The sequence below is a fragment of the Hypanus sabinus genome, chromosome 2 (genome assembly GCF_030144855.1).
Source record: "Hypanus sabinus isolate sHypSab1 chromosome 2, sHypSab1.hap1, whole genome shotgun sequence".
Classification (NCBI taxonomy): Eukaryota; Metazoa; Chordata; class Chondrichthyes; order Myliobatiformes; family Dasyatidae; genus Hypanus; species Hypanus sabinus.
In genome coordinates this window covers 5343939-5362212 of record NC_082707.1, presented here as the reverse complement: position 1 = coordinate 5362212, position 18274 = coordinate 5343939, and positions in this window count along the sequence as shown.

Sequence of the window (18274 nt, the reverse complement as noted above, 5' to 3'; positions counted from 1 at the left end):
TGTGTGTGCCGTTTGAATTTCCAGTATCTGCAAATTTGCTCGTGTTTGCCTCATCCATTCTGTCCGTACCTTTCAATACTCGAAATATCTCTATGATGTACCCCCTCATTCTTCTAAACTCCAAGGAGTACAGTCCAAAGGCGGTCAAACTTTCCTCATATGCTAACCCTCTCATTCCCAGAATCATTCAAGTGAATCTTCTCTGCACCCTCTCCAACGTCAGCACATCCTTTCTTAAATAAGGAGCCAAGAACTGCACACAATATTCCTAGTGCGGTCTTACCAGTGCCTTATAGTCACTCAACATCACATCCCTGCTCCTATACTCTATTCCTTTAGAAATTAATGCCCACATTGCATTCGCCTTCTTCACCACCAACTCAGCCTGGAGGTTAACCTGAAGGGTATCCTTCACGAGAACTCCCAAGTCCCGTTGCATCTCAGAACTTTGAATTCTCTCTCTATTTAAACAATTTTCTGCCCGTTTATTTCTTCTACGAAAGTGCATGAACGTACACTTTCCGACATTGTAATTCATTTGCCACTTCATTGCCCATTCCCCCAATCTATCCAAGTCTCTATGTTTCCACAGAACTACAGGCCCCTCCACCTATCTTTGTATCATCAGCAAACTTAGCAACAAAGCCATCTAATCCATAATACAAATCATTTATATACAACGTAAAAGGAAGCGACCCCAACAAGGACTCCTGCGGAACAATACTGGTTACACCACGCTTTACACTAATGTGATAAATCAAACTGCGAAGCCATGTGTCTTTACGATGAGAAGCTAAAACCACGCTTATAGAGGAAATCCACGTGGTCACGGGAGAGTGTAAAAACTGCTTACAGACGTGAGAGGAATATACACGCACAGAAGGAGAGGGAGAGCGAGACGGAGAGGAAGCCAGAGAGGGAGGAGTAAGTGTCTATGCGAGTATTTTTCGGAACAGTAGCGTGAAAGGACCAGGGAGGCTGAGTCTTGTAATCAATATTACCAAAGAAAGCAGTGAGGAAATTGCATATTTCTATTTCTGAGTAATTCAATAAAAGTGAAGATTCGAATTTAGGTGCTTTTAGCAGCTGCAGAACAACAAGCGGCGTTTCCAGCAACGTCCACCGTTTGCGATCCCGATTGGCAGTGTAAGTGTGTGTCTGCGTCCGCACACGCACTCGTCTGATTTCAGAAGGCAATAATAACCATAGGACATAGAAGCAGAATTAGCACGTCCGGCACATCGAGTCTGCACCATTTCATTATTGCTAATTTATTATTCCTGTCAGTCGCATTCTTGTGTCTCTTTTCCGATTCGCCGTGACTAATTAAGAACCTATCACCCTTCGCTTTAAATATACACATTTATTTGGCCACACGGCCGCCTGTGGCAAAGAAATCTACAGATTTCCTTCTCCCTGGCCAAACTTTACTTCTCATCTCTCGTTTGAATTTCCTTCCCTCTTGCCTGCGGCTGCGGCTATGCCTTCTGGTTCTATATTCACCCACTCTAGGAGGCATTCTGAATACAGACCTAGAATCATTAAACTGTCATTGTAAATTAACCTTTTCGTTCTCCGAATCAAATGTGTGAACATCCTCTTCGTATTTCCTAATGACACACGTCTGTATGAAGTGGTCAAAACAACTCACAATACTGTGTGTGTTCTGACCAATACCCTCTAACACATCGTTTTACATCTTGTATCCAATTCCCTCTAAATGACTGCGAACATGGTCTCTGCTTTCCTTACCACTGACTCAAATTACAAATCAACCTTCATTGAAAATCCTTTTGTATATCTGATTTTTTTTGTATTTTCACACCGTTTTGAAAACAGTCTACGATTTTATTCTTTGCACCAAAATGCATGGCCATTATATTCCATGTGCCAGTTACTTTCACTTCTCCCCATCTATCTAACGCCTTCCCTGAACTCCCGGCTTCCTAATGCCCACTTACCGTTCCACCTATCCTCGTTTCGTCTGCAACCTTGGTCACAAAGTCATCAATTTATTCATCCAAATCGTTCATATGTAACGGGAAATGTCGCTGTCCCAAAACTGAGCCCTGCTGAATAAGAAACAGCAAAGGATATCTTTATTCACATTAACTGCTTCTTGCCAATCCGCCAATCGTCATCCATGGCAGCAACCTTTCATCAATACAACAGCTACATGTGCAGCAAGTTGTCAAAGGCGTTCTGAAATTCCAACTGAACAACAGAACCTGACTCTGCTTTGGCTCTCTTACTTATTTTCTCAAAGAATTCCAACAGATTAGTCAGAAACCAATTGCCTTTCAGTAAACCATGCTGCCATTGGCCTATTTTATCATGAGCATTCAAGTACTCCAGAACCTCATCCTTAGACAAGTTGGAAGGGGCAAAAACCGTAGCAGATGTAATACAGTGTTGGATAGTATATGATAATGCTGAAAAAGTAGCAGGTTCAAAGATCCAAAGGAACAGAGATTCTCATGCAAGACTCCCAAAATTTTCATTTACAGGTTGAGTCTAATGTAAAGAAAGCAAATATAATGTTATTTATTTCAACGGGAATAGAATAGAATAAAAAAGCAAGAAGATAATGCTGAAACTTCATGAGACATTACTCAAGCCGCACGTGGAATATTATCAACAGTTTTGGGCCTCCTATCTCGGAAAGGGCGTGTTGTCACTGGAGAGTGCCCAGAGACGGTTCAGGAGGATGTTGCATGGAATGAAGGTGTTCATGTATGAGAAGCGCATAGCAGTGTTGGGCCTGCCCTTACTGGAATTTAGAAGATTACCGGGTGGTTGGGGGAAGCTCATTCAAACCCACCTAATGTTGAATGGTCTATATAGGGCGGATGTGGAGAAAATGTGATGGCGGTAAACAGAACTCGAGGACACAGCTTTTGGAACAGAGGTTACGGGGAATGGTTTAGCCAAAATGTGTTAAATCTGATCAATGATCTGCACAGACTTCGGTGGCGCACCAGTCCATGCGTATAGTTTAGGGGGAAGTTGGTCGTTTCCGAATAGGTCGGGCATCAAAGGATCTATCGCGAAGGCAAGTATACGGAGTTGAGAGGGATTCGGGATAAACATAATGAAATAGCGGCCATACTCAATGGGAAGAATGGCCTAACTCTGCCCCTTTGCTTATGGTCTAATGGTCTTAATAATACAGTCCAACATCTTGCAAACCACAAATTCTACGTCACTATTTCAGCGGCCCAATGTCCATGCTCCTCGATGGTTTACTTCATTTCATTTAAAATCTTTTTATTAATTATTAAAGATCAGCTAAATACATTACAGTGATTAAGTCAATATGTCATTATGTACCATGAAGAATTAAATTAGCAAATAACTGATGAACAAAGCTAAGAATATATATCAATAATAATAAGAAAAATAGTGTTAAGAACATTTTTTGAAATAAAAAAAAGTGAAAAAAAATCCCTACTAACAAAAAAAAAGCATTGGGATCACAACCCCAGCGTGGTACATCATACAAGCTTCCATAGAAGAAAAGCGTCAATCCCCCAAACAAACCATTTAAGAAACTCCTCGAAAAGCTTAATAGATTCGTTAAAATTGACGTACCATGCACAAAAGCATGTTGACTCTCCCGAATAAGTCCCTGTCTACCAAATACTTGCCTGTATCTCTCATACTTCTCTCTCTTCTTCTTTATCAGATTTCCAATATCCCTCTAAAACCAAGGTTCCTTATTCTTATTCACTTTGCTTTTAATCCTGATAGGAACATACAAACTCTGCACTCTCAAAATTACTCCTTTGTAACTATCCATTTACCAATCACATCCTTCCCAGAGAATAGCCTTCCGCAATACCCGGTTTTTAGATTCTATCTCGTTTCTACAAATGTGGCCTTTTTTCCGGTTTAGTACCTCAACCCGAGGACCAAATGTATCTGTATCGATGACCTCGTTGAAACAAATGGCGTTATGATCGCCCAATACCCAGTCCCAAGGTATTCCTCTACACACATACTTCCGTCATATTTCCTAACTCGTTTACTAATAGATCTAATACGGTATCCTCTCTAGTTGGTACCTCAATATATTGATTTAGAAAGCTTTCCTGAAAACATTTTACAAACTCTCACCCTTCTAGACCTTTAACAGTATGGGTTGACCCAATCAATAGTCAATAAATTAAAATCCACTACTATCACAAGTTTATGTTCCCTGCAGTTGTCTGCTATCACTCTACAGATTAGCAATTCCAAATCTCGCTGACTATTGGGTGGTCTATAATACAACCACATGAATGTGGTTATACCTTTCTTGTTTCTCAGCTCAACCATATAGCCTCGGTAGACAAGCCCTCTAATGTGTCCTCTCTGAGTACTGCTGTAACATTTTCCCTGAATAGCAATGTCACTCGTCCACCCTTCATCCCTCTGCCTCCATCACGTCTGAAACATCGGAACCCTAGAACATTCAGCTGCCAGTCCTGCCCCTTTTGATGCAAAATTTCACTGATGGCTGTAACTTCATAATTCCATGTGTCCATCCGCGCCCTCAAGTCGTCTGCGTTCCCAACAACAATCTTCGCATTGAAATAGACAAACCTGAGAAGATTATTATCACCACACCCAACCCTTTTATTTCTGACTTTGCATGAACTTTGAATATCTTTTATTTTCAGTCACGCTCCGCTATCTTCTCTGGCACTCTGGTTCCTATCCCCCTGAAAATCCAATTTAATCCTTCCCCAATAGAGCTAGCAAACCTCCGTGCAAGGATATTGGTCCCCCTGGAGTTCAGGTATAGCCCGTCTGTCTTGCACAGGTCCCACCTCCCCCAGAAGATGTCCCAATGATCCAAACTTCTGAAACCCTGCCCCCTACACCAGTTCTTTTGCCACGTGTGTATCCTCCAGAGTATCCTACACTTACTCTCATTGGCCCATGGACCACGTAGAAATCCTGAGATTACGAGCCGCTCGGTCCTGCTATTTAACGTCGTACCATACTCTCTGTGCTCATTCTTCAAGACCTCCTCACATTTTCTTCCTCTGTCGTTGGAACCGATATGTACCTTGACATCTGGGTGTATAACCTTCCACTTACTGCTGTGCACGTGATTAGAGACATCCCTGATCCAGGCCCCCGGGAGGCAACAAATCTCACAGGAGTCTCTGTCACGACAACAAAAACTCCTGTCTGTACCTCTCACTGTCGAGTCCCCTATCATCACCGTTCTCGTCTTCTTCCACCCTCCCTTCTGCATTGCAGAACCAGAATTTGTGCCGGAGATCCGGCTGCAGCCGCTTGTCCCAGGTAAGTCATCCCACCTAGCAGTATCGATTTATTTGTTTTTGAGGGGAATGGTCAGAGGGGAACCGTGCTCTGCCTGCCCTTTCCGCTTCCCTCGACTGACGGTAACACAATTACCTGTGCCCTGCTCTTTTAGCGTAACTACCTCTCTGAAACGACGATCTATAAACTCCTCATTCTCCCAGATGATCTGGAAGCCATACAGTCCCTGCTCCAGTTCCCGAATGCAGTTTGTTAGGAGGAGCAGCTGGATGCACTTCTTTCAGTTGTCGTTATCAGAGACAACGGAGGTCTCCCTGACTACCCAAATCTTACAAGAGGAGCTTTCCAACATCCTGCCTTGCATTCTCTCCTTGTTAAAAAAAGAAATCGAATGAGAAAAAAAAACAGCAGTAACTTACCGGAATCTACCATGGCCTCTGCCTGTTCTCGCCAAAGCCTGTTGAGTCAAAAGCCACTCTGACTCAGTCCACTACGAAGACGGCAGTAAAGATGTTACACGCTTCGCTAGACAAAACTTCTTGTATCGTGCGCTAGTTGACCGGCTGTCCTCAGCTCCTCCGCTCCCAATTGGCTGGCCGTTTAAAAAAACTGAAAAAGAAATGCGAACCGTCTGTTTCTCAAGCTCTGCTGATGGCCGCTTTGCTAGACGAAACTTCTTTTATACTCCTCCAGCTGACCGGCTGTCTGCAGCTCTTCCGTTTTCACTTGGTTGGACGCTTTAAAAACAGAAAAAAGGTCGCGAATCCTGACCTTCTAAAAACTCTGATGTGTCATATCAGACACATGCTTATCTGAAGTATGTGTCTGATATCAGCAGAGAGCTGGAAATGTGCTATAAAATAACCGGGGGCGCTGCTGCCAAGCAGAATCAAGGAAATTAGAGGAAGTATGATCAGAAGGTGAAGTTCTCCCAAAACCTGCCCGGAGATCGAGTCTTCATATGAAAGTTTGGTGTACCTGGAAAGCATAAAGAACATAGTGTGACACCTACCGTTCTGAGCAGCTCCGTCACTGCCTTGGACAGCTGGGTTGGACTTTGTGTCTTGCACTTGTCTGTAGCTACTGCATCTGTGAGATTATGTGCCCAACATAGCTATCAGCCGTGTTGCAGAACTGGCACTTGTGCACAGAAAGTTTTAACCCTTCCTCCATCAGTCCGCTTCGCACCATGAGTCGTTTGCTTAATGTTCTTCCAAAGGAGATCCAAATATTAACGAGTCATACAAATACAACAGCCCTTGGCGCAAATTAATACTCCCCACCGTCTTCTCCGTGACCCTCTGGAAGGAGGCAGGAGCTCCCAATATGCCCTGGGGCATCCTTTCGAACTGGAAAAGTCCCAAAGGGGATATAAATGCCGCCTTCTCTTTGTCGCACTCACTCATCGGGATCTGGTAATATTCATTCCTCATTTCCAGCACACTAAACCACTTTGCCTCTCTCTGACAGGCCTGCGCATCCTCGACCATTCGGACCGTATACTGTTCAGGGACGATCCGCCTGTTTCGGGTCCTAAAGTCCACACACATGTGTACCATGTCCGTTCCTCTTCCGTGACACTACTATTAGGGACGCATAAGGGTTTCGGGATTCAGAAATGATCCCAGGTTCCTTCAACTTTCTCAAGTGCCGTCGCATATCTTCCACATCTGCAGAGTCCAATTGCCGCGAACTCCCTCGAAACGGGATGTCCTCAGTCTCCCGGTTGGTGTGGCGAGTGTTCTTGTAAAAACCCACATCAAACTTGCCAAGGGGGAGAAAAAACACCTTCCAGGATCAAAATCTTCTCGACCCGCCCTTGCTTCCAACCCGGCGGCAGTGGAGAGTTCCCAAAGTTAAAGGCCTCAGCAGTCAACTTGCTTCTGTTGTCCACTGAGCTATGGGTTGGGCGATTCACTTTTATGGCAATGCCCATCTTCAGGATGGGGCCAACACAACTGCAAACACGAGGAGGATGTTGCGATTATTTGTTCAGATAATTATGTCGTCATAGTGTTATGGACGGCGAAACAGACCATTCGGCCCATCGACCCCTGTCGAATTAAGAATGTTCCTAGCCCGATCTGTTCATACCCTGTTCTTAGCTCTTCAATTCGTTCCCATCCACTGACCTATCCAAATGTATCTAAAACGTTGAAACGACGCTGTTTCCACCAGTTCCAAAGGCATGTCGTTCCATACTCTCACCCCAAACTGAGCGAAGTAATATCCCCTCATATTTCCTTTACAAATTTCATCTCTTACACTTAAGCGTCGACAGTGCTTCTCTTATAGATGCCGCCTGGCCTGCTGTGTTCCACAGGCATTTTTTGTGTGTTGTTCTTTGAATTTCCAGCATCTGCAGATTTCCACGTGGAGTTCTATTCTCCCCCACTTTCAATGGAAAAAGTCTACTTGAATGTATCCTGTCGAAGCCACCCAGAATGGTGAATATAGTTAACAAGTCTCAACTCATTCTTCTACATTCTAGTGTGTAAAGTTCGACATTAATTGCTATAAACGTAATGACTTGCATTTGGAATATTTCACTAAAATGATGAGATTAATTTATTTTACAGAAATATGGCCATCGAAGCCGCTGATTGAGGAAGCCACGAATGAGAAGACAACCAACCAATTTCCAGAAGCCTCCATTACTGATACTTTAATTATTCAAAATAGGCAACATTTATACATTGTATTTTTATGCTTCTTGTTTTAAGGCGTTTTATTAGTTCCTGGTCTCAGAAGGATGCACACTTTTCCTCCCTTAATTTCTCTTTTCTTCTGTCAAGAGACCATTGATATACAATGTAGGCCATGCAGTGATCCAATTGGTTGCTATAGCGAAACAATGCAACAACCTTGCAGAAGGCTCTTTCATCAAAAGTTCGAGATAGACAAAATTTAGAGAGCATCGCCACGTTTAACTGCAGAAGGACCGAAATGTGTGTATCAGATATTACCAGCGTATGGCTCAGTCGTTTGTAAAGTAATTCACCGTTAAATCCAAAGAGCATAATGGCGCCATTATAAATCCTACTGCATCTTATGCATAATTCTGAATTCCAGCGTGACAGGGTAATATCGGACAATACATACCTATATGCACATATGTTTTCAAGAAGATTGATTCCACTTATATACCAAATTAAAATATTGGCAGAATGGATCAATATATTCTGTCAAACGTGTTGATTATCTACTTTATAGTTCGTATTCATCCAGGAGCAATTAGTATCTCAAAACATTAAATACGTGACTCAACAGAATAAGCTGAGAAGGAGATGTGGATACATAAGACGTCCAGTGCAAGTTAGTTCTCAAATAAGTACTTGCGTGTCTTTTGTTTCAGACCTGCGGCTCGAGGAGGGGTTCGATAATTCTTTTTGAAGAATTGAAGTATTCTTCATTTGGCCGTGGAGAACGGTATGTGACGATTCATGGGACAGGCACGATGCTGCTGTCGTATTTCGCCAATTAAACAGTGGGGATCCGGTCCGAGCTTACGGGGGAATGCTATTCTCTCTTAGAAACGGTACTATTTGGATGGAAGAGGTCAAATGCAAAGCGAGTGAGAATTTTCTGTGGGATTGCCAGTTTTCTGCATTGCATCGTCATGACTGTGGACAGAAAGAAACCGTCGGTGTGATATGTTCTGGTCAGTAATCAAATGATGTTGTTACTTTTCGTCAATTCCACTTATTCTCTCGTTCTATCTCTATCTTTGTAACACAAACCATTAATGATACCCTGATACATTAGAATAGATATGAAAAAATAACGTTTCCAGCATTGGTTGCCCTAGTCCTCAGCTGCTTGTTCCGTTCTACATCTATGTTCAACACAACTGTTTTCCTCTGCATATCTGTATTTCTTATTTCAGCATATATACCCTTGAAGCCCGTGACTTATATCCAACTTCCAATCTTTTACATTTTAAATTTTTACGCAGTATTGCACCCGTGTCAATGTTGCTATTCCAATTGAAATCCTTATAATACTTCCATATTCCTGTGAGATTAGCATTTATATACCTTTATCCTCACTGAGCAGTACTTTTAAGTTTAAATTTAATATCATAATGTACAGAATTAACATTTAATCTTGACAAACGCAAAGTGACAAATGTCACAAAGCGGACTGACATGTTTGTCTACTCTGACAGCGGGATCATTGATATAATGCAAGGTATATTTTGTAATTTTAACTTGCTAAGAGATACAGCACGGTCACAAACATTTTTGGCCCAATTGCACCCAGGTGTCCAATTCACCGTATAACCGCAACATCTTTGTAAAATCGGAGGAATTTCACGCTGTCGGGAGGGGAGGGGTGGTGGTGGGTAGAAGCTACTTTCAGACAAGATTGGAATTGAACCGAGGTTTCTGGCGCTATGTGCTTCCGTGCTGCTCCTCACAAAATATACTTAAATTTGTTTAACGTCTTTCTTTCAGTGGACCATCCACATACTCCTACTTTTAATAGTCTGAGAGCCTACATTTACGACATCCCTTTCATTCTTTGTTCTAGTCTATTTCATCGTTTCCCTCTACCTGATCAAAAGCCAACGAAGGATGTTACAGAATGGTTGGTGAAACTATTCTCATAAGTCTTGATGACCAACTGTGAACTAATTTAACATTCATCATGTTAATTCATTGCTATATGGTATGTTCCATGAATTTAAAAAACTGAAAACGCATAAATAGACATTAGGGAGCTGTCTAGAATACACAGGTCTCGACTATTTATGCGTAGATAGTAAATGCATTTTCCCTGTAAAATGTGCTAGAAAATACAAGTTGGTGCAACAACACAGTTTGGAGGTTAATGTTGCATGCAAAGTATGTAAAGAGAAATGGTGTTGTCAGGCTTATCTGCTGGCTATCTGGACGGATGAAACTGCACATGGAAGTAAAGAGAAGGATGTTGCAGATAGAAACACATTCTGGGAATTGGGATGACATTATTTCTGAACTCGTATGCTACCTCATATTTCCCGTTTCAGCCCTGATATAAGTACTCAATATATCTACTTGATCTATGACTCTTATCATTTTTGCATGCTTTCAACCAGCCATTTCTTATCGCTCTTCACTACAGAGAGAACACACTAATCCGCTTACACAATGTTTAGCAGATAATCCTGAATGCTGCTGCATGTTGAAGCATTAATGCTTAAGACAGAGCAGTTAGTGCAGACAAATATTTCAATGTTGTTGAGATGATGTAAGGATTATTGATTCACTGAGAGCGAATCTTGGACTTTGGTACTTATGCAGACGAATTTGATGAAGCACAGATGATGTGCTGGTTTTATTTTCAATTTTACCACAGAAAGGTGGATTGCGAAGAATGTTTCTAGGACAATTTAATGAAATCACAAAATCGGAGGATGTTAATTGAGTAATGTATTCTTAATATTTGAATATGTCTGCATGTTTGCGCTGGTGAGCTTTTGTTTCCCTTTCTGACTGTTTATCTGTCTGACTGTCTGTCTTTCTGTCTATCACTCTCCCTCTCTCTCCATATATATCTATGTTTGTGTATGTTCATTGGGGAGATACAGTGGTGTAACTGCCAACAACGGACAGGAATACGGACTTCAGCCTGCAATCAGATCAGCCTTGATAGATGTCAGGACATCGGGGAGATCAAAGTCCACCTCCTTCTCGTTATCCCCAGTGTGCGTGGAACGGACTACCGGTGAGTGAAATGGGCTGCCGGCGACGGTGGTAGTCATAGCCGAAGGGTGGTAGTGGGGACGAGATCCCGCTGCAAACAAAGGCGTGCGTCTCAAACACCCTTTCACAACCAAGTCCAACTTGTGGCCTTCAGTGTGGTATTGCTCTTATTCCCGGCGGATCTATTCTCACTGTTCGGAGAAGGGGCAAAGACGGGCCAATAGCGCCTTAAAACCCGATCCTCTGGGCAGATGGGGCTCGTTAATCACTGATGGCAGCTCATCAAAGAGGGGGAAGATCCGACTTCAAACCTGCGCTGCTTTGCGTCTATACTCGCTCACGGTACAGTCTTTGAGAGTAAACACTGAGGAAAACTCTGGAGTCGGAGTCCCGAAGACGGCCTGCTGCTGTACCCGGCACTGGCACGGCAACACCTGTGATGTAGCTGGCACCAAACTGATCGACTTTCGTCTCTCCTTTGGACCTGTCATCAGCATGGAGAGCGGCGTCCCTCTGCATGGGCAACAGGCGGACCTCCATACCAACTCTACTCTGACTTGAGCCCTGGAAAAGCCGCTCTAGCTTTGCTCAAGTGACTACCAGAGTCGCAGTTTCCATGGTCGACCACGACAGACGGAGGCCACAGACAGTGCTATAGGTAGATACGGTAGGTTCTTTTAAGACGCTCCTGGACAGGTAAATGCAGCTTCGAAAAATAGAGGGCTATCGGTAAACCTAGATAATTGCTCAGGTAAGGACATGTTCGGCACCGCTTTGTGGGCCCAGAGCCTGTGTTCTGCTGTTCTATGTTTCTATGATACTGGTGTGTACATAGTAGCCTAGATATTCCAGCCGGCACAGAGGGCACATATATCCCAATCGCATTAAATTTAACTACCAGTCATTATAACTTTCTGGATTGTGAGATCTTTGAGGGTGTAATAAAGCAACAGCATAAAATATCGCAGTGATTCTAAGGATACTGATAAGGCAGAGGGACAACAAAAAAGGCTAGAGGAACTAGGTCAGTCAAGCAGTATCCAAAGAGGGAAAAAATAAATTAAGTTTCGCGCCGAGACCCCTCATCAGGACTGGAATATTTGAGAAGATGCCAAAAAGAAGAGGAGCGGAAGTGGGTGGCTTGTATTTAAATTTTAAGTGAAGAGGACTCAGGAAGAATGTAGATATGTGATGCAGGGTATTGAAATGATAACCTCTGAGTTATGCATTTATTGTGTGTGAGCTCGGAAGGTTATTCACCCAAAATCAATTATCAAGTGAATATCGAATCCTCAGCAGGTTAGCAACGGCAGAAGCCGAGGGATCTGGTTTCTGCCGATACATAGGTCCAGCTAAATCTGTGACGACCTACGGATGCTCACTGCTAAAATCGAGACAAGAAGACTGCAACTAGCGGAGAACTGTCTACGTTACACTAAGCTACCTGGCAGCCTAGTCAGCACATGGAAGCCCAAGCAGGGTAAGATGAAACCTGGGCTTCCTCCCAAGACTATGGTCAATACGTTCCGAGAAGATAGCCGCGTAGTGCAGATGAACTGAGCACACTGATGAGGGATAGGGAGGAGTGGAGAGTCCATTATCGTGCCCGTCGCCGGCCCCTAAGACTGAGTCGACGTAAGAAAGAAGAAGGAAAGAAATCACAGAGTCATGGGTTCGTGTGTTATGTTCCCTCTCTTTTTGCAATATTTTTTTCAATCAACTTTTATTGCAATATAATATTTGTGACGGGTATGTATTACAAAGTACTGCTGCCACAAAGCAACAAATTTCATGGTATATACGATTGATATTAAAAACCACCCTGATGATTATTCTGAACGATCAGATGCCGCTGGATGTAAAGAAAAAGAGGGAAATAACGAGTGAAGTATCTGTTTGTTTTGTTCATCGGATGATCTTCACTGCTTTTGGTATTTCAGGTGATAAGAAGTCACGGCCTTCTATACCCAAGTTTCCTGAACCGTTTTGTGAGGAGATCGCTATTAAGGAGACTGGGCCAAGAGTCGGTAATTATGATTAAACAGAATGCACTGGGTGTGTTTCAATGTTAGTTTATAAATCCATATTCTGTCCAGATTTTCCTTTCATCAGTAGTTTCGCAATTCATCTGCTCAGCAGATAAGGCTAAGCTAGGGCTTTACTCTTTGGAGAGAAGGAGGATGAGAGGCGACATGATAGAGGTTTACAAGATGTTTAGAGGAATAAACAGAGTGGACAGCCAATACCTCTTCCCCAGGGCACCACTGCTCTGTACAAGAGGACATGGCTTTAGGTTAAGGGGAGGGAAGTTCCAGGGGGATATTAGAGGAAGGTGTTTCACTCAGAGAGTGGTTGGTTCGTGGAATACACTACCTGAGTCAGTGGTGGAGGCAGATACACTGGTGAAGTTTAAGAGACTATTAGACAGGTACATGGAGGAATTTACGTTGGGGCTTTATATGGGAGGCGGTGTTTGAGGGTCAGCACAACATTGTGGGCCGAATGGCCTGTAATGTGTTGTACTATTCTATGTAATCTATGTTATAAATCGGAATATTAACTGGCCAGTTATTCGCCTGGTTTTCAAAATGAAAACATGGACGTTAAGTTCGATAAAAATTTACCCCACACTAGTCCCCTCTGTAGAGAGCGAAATAAGTCATGGTCTTAGAACCAGACGCAAGGACGTTGCAACACACAACAACGAAAATATTTAAAATGGAATCAATCAAGGTGCAGATAGAGGAAACTTAAATTAGAGCAGATTTTAGCCTAATCATTTGCCAATAGCTACAAAAGATACGAATATCAGGGACAAGAAAATAGCTGAAACCATATTTCAGATCAAGCAGTTTCAGCAGGAATATCTCAACAGAAATACAGACGTTTCTGGTCACAACTCTCGTTAGCATACACACAATTCGATCACGATTTCTTTAAAAGATGTAACCGTTAACTATTACTGTTATTGATGCTTTTATCTCTGATGCTTTGCCGTAAATTTTGAAATGCAATTACTTTCTTCAGACAGAAAAATGATTCATTACAATGGGTAATTACAATTTCTTCCAGGTGAGGTGACACAGCACCCGTGGGACGGCTGGTGCGGTATACTGCGTCCGGTGCTCCCGGTGTGGCCTTTTATATATTGGTGAGACCCGACTCAGACTGGGAGACCGTTTCGCTGTACACCAACGCTCGGTCCGCCACAGAAAGCAGGATCTCCCAGTGGCCACATTTTAAGTCCACGTCCCATTCCCATTCTGATATGTCTATCCATGGCCTCCTCTACTGTCAAAATGAATCCAAACTCAGGTTGGAGAATCAAAACCTTATATACCGGCTGTGTAGCCTCCAATCTGAGGGCAAGAACATTGACTTCTCTAAATTCCGGTAATGCCCCTCCTCCCCTTCTTACCCCATCCCTGACATATTTAGTTGTTTACCTCTTCTCCATCTCCCTCTGGTGCTTACCCCCTCCACCTTTCTTTCTCCCGAGGCCTCCCGTTCCATGATACTTTCTCTTCTCCAGGTCTGTATCACTTTCGCCAATTACCTTTCCAGCTCTTAGCTTCATCCCACCCCCTCCGGTCTTCTCCTATCATTTCGAAATTCCTCCTCCCCCACACTACTTTCAAATCACTTTCTATCTTCCCTTTTAGTTAGTCCTGACGAAGGGTCTCGGCCCGAAACGACGACAGTGTTTCTCGTTATAGATGCTACCTGGCCTGCTGTGTTCCAACAGCATTTTGTGTGTGTTGCTTGAATTTCTAGCATCTGCAGATTTCCTCACGTTTGCTCATTACAATGGGTGATAGTTTTAACTTTACGACTGAAGAATCTCTCCCTGCCTTCTTTGAAAAATTCATATTAAAGAAGTTGCCGGAAATGTCTCATGATGCTTACCTGGTCTCGCAAGGAAAACTGTAAAAACAAAATGAGTACGTTCAACGGCGGCATAATCGTTACGCAAACTATTAGCATTAGCCGTAGTCAACTAGACGGGCCATAGAACATGGAACTGTGCAACAGACGAGTTTCAGGTTTAGTATGTTATGCCAAACAAATTAAAGTAGTGATTATACCTCCAGCCGAAATGTCCCAACGAACACTGCACTCTTTTTTCACTGTGTTCTATCGGCAAACCACTCCGAATCCATACAGACAAGTCACCATTGATCTTACCCACTTTAATCTTCTAGATAAGCCCAGTATGTGAGACATAGTCAAACACCTCTCTATAAATTACATACAAGCAATTTCCTCAGATCTACCTTCATCAATTAACTTTGCCTACCCGAAAATCTCAGTCAAATAAGACACCGCCTCTCTGGCAGTAAGTTATGATAACAGTTCCCAATGAGACTGTGCTGATAAATCCTATCCCGATGAATATTTTCCAATATCCTCTCTGCAACGAACGTGACGGTAACAGGTCTATGGTTTCTAATGTTATTCTTGTGTCCTCTGTTGAATAGCAGAAAATTAACTAATTTCAGTTTGCTGCGAAATCATTTGCTACAGAAAGGAAATGAAAACCTTGGACATGGTACCTTTCTCAACATGTCGCATAGCTCCTATCGTGCTTGGTGGAATTTATCTAACTTCATCCTCTTCAATAGATCCAACAATACGTCTCCTTTTTATCCAAATGTAACAGCATGTTAGAAACCATCTTATACATCACGTCCTTCTACTTTGTAGATACCAGCGCACAAGTCAATTACACATTCTCCACTTCCAAACACATATTTCCTCCCGTATCCTTGACAGGTTCAAACCTTTCCCTGGCAATCCTTTTGCTCTTGGTTTATATGTAGTATATCTTAAGTTTTTATTTAATTCTGTTGTCAACGACATTTTATAATTGCTGTTGAGCCCCCTATTCTCTTTCATTAGTCCTTTTCTATCTTTATCTATTTAAAGGTTCATTTTATGATCTAAGCATGTAAGTAGACACAACTCTAAGAATTGTCTTCTCCAGATAGCGATAAAATACAGAAAGGCGTAGTGGTAATACAGGAAACTATAAATGTCTAGAACCCTTCTTCTTTGTTATCTTGAAGGGATCGATTTTATTTTAGTTTCCTTTCTGTGCTTGACTACACATAGCAACTCTCTGGATATCCGAGGTTCCTTTATTTTGCCACCATGTCGTTCCCACTTAAGGCTACCAGTGCAGTTTATATTTAACCACCCTCCACATCTGCGTTATGATCTTGCCCTAAAATAGCTGTTCTCAATTAACTCTCATTATTTTCTCTGGCTACCATAAACATTGTCTTGGGTATTTCCCCATATATTGTCTACTACTGCATAGTGAGTCACCTGATTGATCCAATACCCAAAATCAGGTTCAACATTGTTCCTCCTTTGTTAGACTCGACGTACTGATTGACATATATTCAATGTACCTACAAGAGTAGTAAGGAGACTGACATATCTGCGACAAAGCGACACCCGAGGCTTGTCCACAGCATATGACTCATGAGCAAATTTAACTTTCTGGTAATTCCCAGGTGTATCCCCTCACAATATAGATCCTTTCTCTCCCAGGTGTAAGGACATATTAGTTTCTGTTGCGGTTTCGCCATCTCTGGGAATTTACAAGATTGGTTTGCTAATCCAATGTCCAAGCCTTCTTCTTTCGCAGCCGAGCTTGGGAACCTCAAATGCACAGATTTGGGAACACCAGCTTGCTAATGATTTCATAGCAGGGGTACAGCGATACAATACGTTGTAAAACTTAATTTGGAATAAGCTTGAGAGAAATGTTGTGTTGCTGAAAATGCGAAGAAGGATTTTTATAGTGATCGATGAAATAACTTACCTGAAGGAATACATGCCAGGACTAATTTCTGAACAGAAATGATATTCGAAAAATCAGAGTTATAACGGGATTTTACAGGCCTTGTGTACGATTCCGTAAATGTTATCTTCCGTCTTGAGTCGTTGGTGAGGAAGACAAATGTAATGTGAACAGTCATTCAGAGAGGGCACGAAGATAAGAACATAGATACAAAGCTGAAGCTTTGTAGGGATTATTGAGACTGCGTGGAGTCTTGTGAAAAGTGCGAGGCACCTTACCGAAGAAACGATGCATTGACATTGGAAAATAAACAAAGGAGTTTCATGAGAATGATTCCGGGAATTAAAGTGTTAACGTATTACGAACATTTTATTGTTCCCGTATATAAGCGGTGGTTCGGAATAATGGGGACAGGGAATTTGACTTAACCATATCGAATAATGAGAAGCCTAGTAGAGTGTATATGGAGATTTGTTTTATAGAGACTGGGTCACGTATCATAGAGTACAACGTCAGAATAGAATGCCGTTCATTTAGACGAGGTAAGAAGGAACATATTTAGCCAAAAGGCAGACTATCTGCTGAGTCCTTTTTCAAAGGCGGCAGTAGAAGCCAACCAACTGTGTATACTTAAGGCAAAGGTTGATAGATTCTTGATTAGTTACGGAGATTAGGAAAAAAGTGAGGAGGTGTAATGGCGGAGCCGAATTGATTGGAGAATGGTTTTATTCTGCGCTTGTGTCTTATGCTTTTATGGCAACATTAACTTTGTTCCTCTGTCGGTCTTTGTTACCTAACCTGTTGATGAATAGAAGTTTCCTCTGTACTTGGTCCCTGTTTGTAACATGTGCTCAGTTCAAATCTCTGGAGACAGTGAAAAGATTTTGTTGAGAATGAGACGAATGGACAATTAAGGGGTTGATTACTGGCAGGTAACTTCGCATTATTTATTGTGTGGTTGCAGAATTTTCTACAATACACTGAGGATTTGCCTCTCACTTTTGAAATCCCCTTTGCTGCTTGATAAAAATTTCGGAGAATATGACGATATTGTATAATTGCACTTGAAGAAATGCGAATTACAAGCATTTAGATAAAACATATTATGGTCTGTTGCAACCACCGTGTAATAACCATATAACCATATAACAATCACAGCACGGAAACAGGCCATCTCGGCCCTCCTAGTCCGTGCAGATCTCTTAATCTCACCTAGTCCCACCTACCCGCACTCAGCCCATAACCCTCCACTCCCTTCCTGTCCATATACCTATCCAATTTTACCTTAAATGACACAAGTGAACTGGCCTCTACTACTTCTACAGGAAGCTCATTCCACACAGCTATCACTCTCTGAGTAAAGAAATACCCCCTCGAGTTTCCCTTAAACATCTGCCCCCTAACTCTCAAATCATGTCCTCTCGTTTGAATCTCCCCTACTCTCAACTGAAACAGTCTATTCACGTCAACTCTATCTATCCCTCTCAAAATTTTAAATACCTTG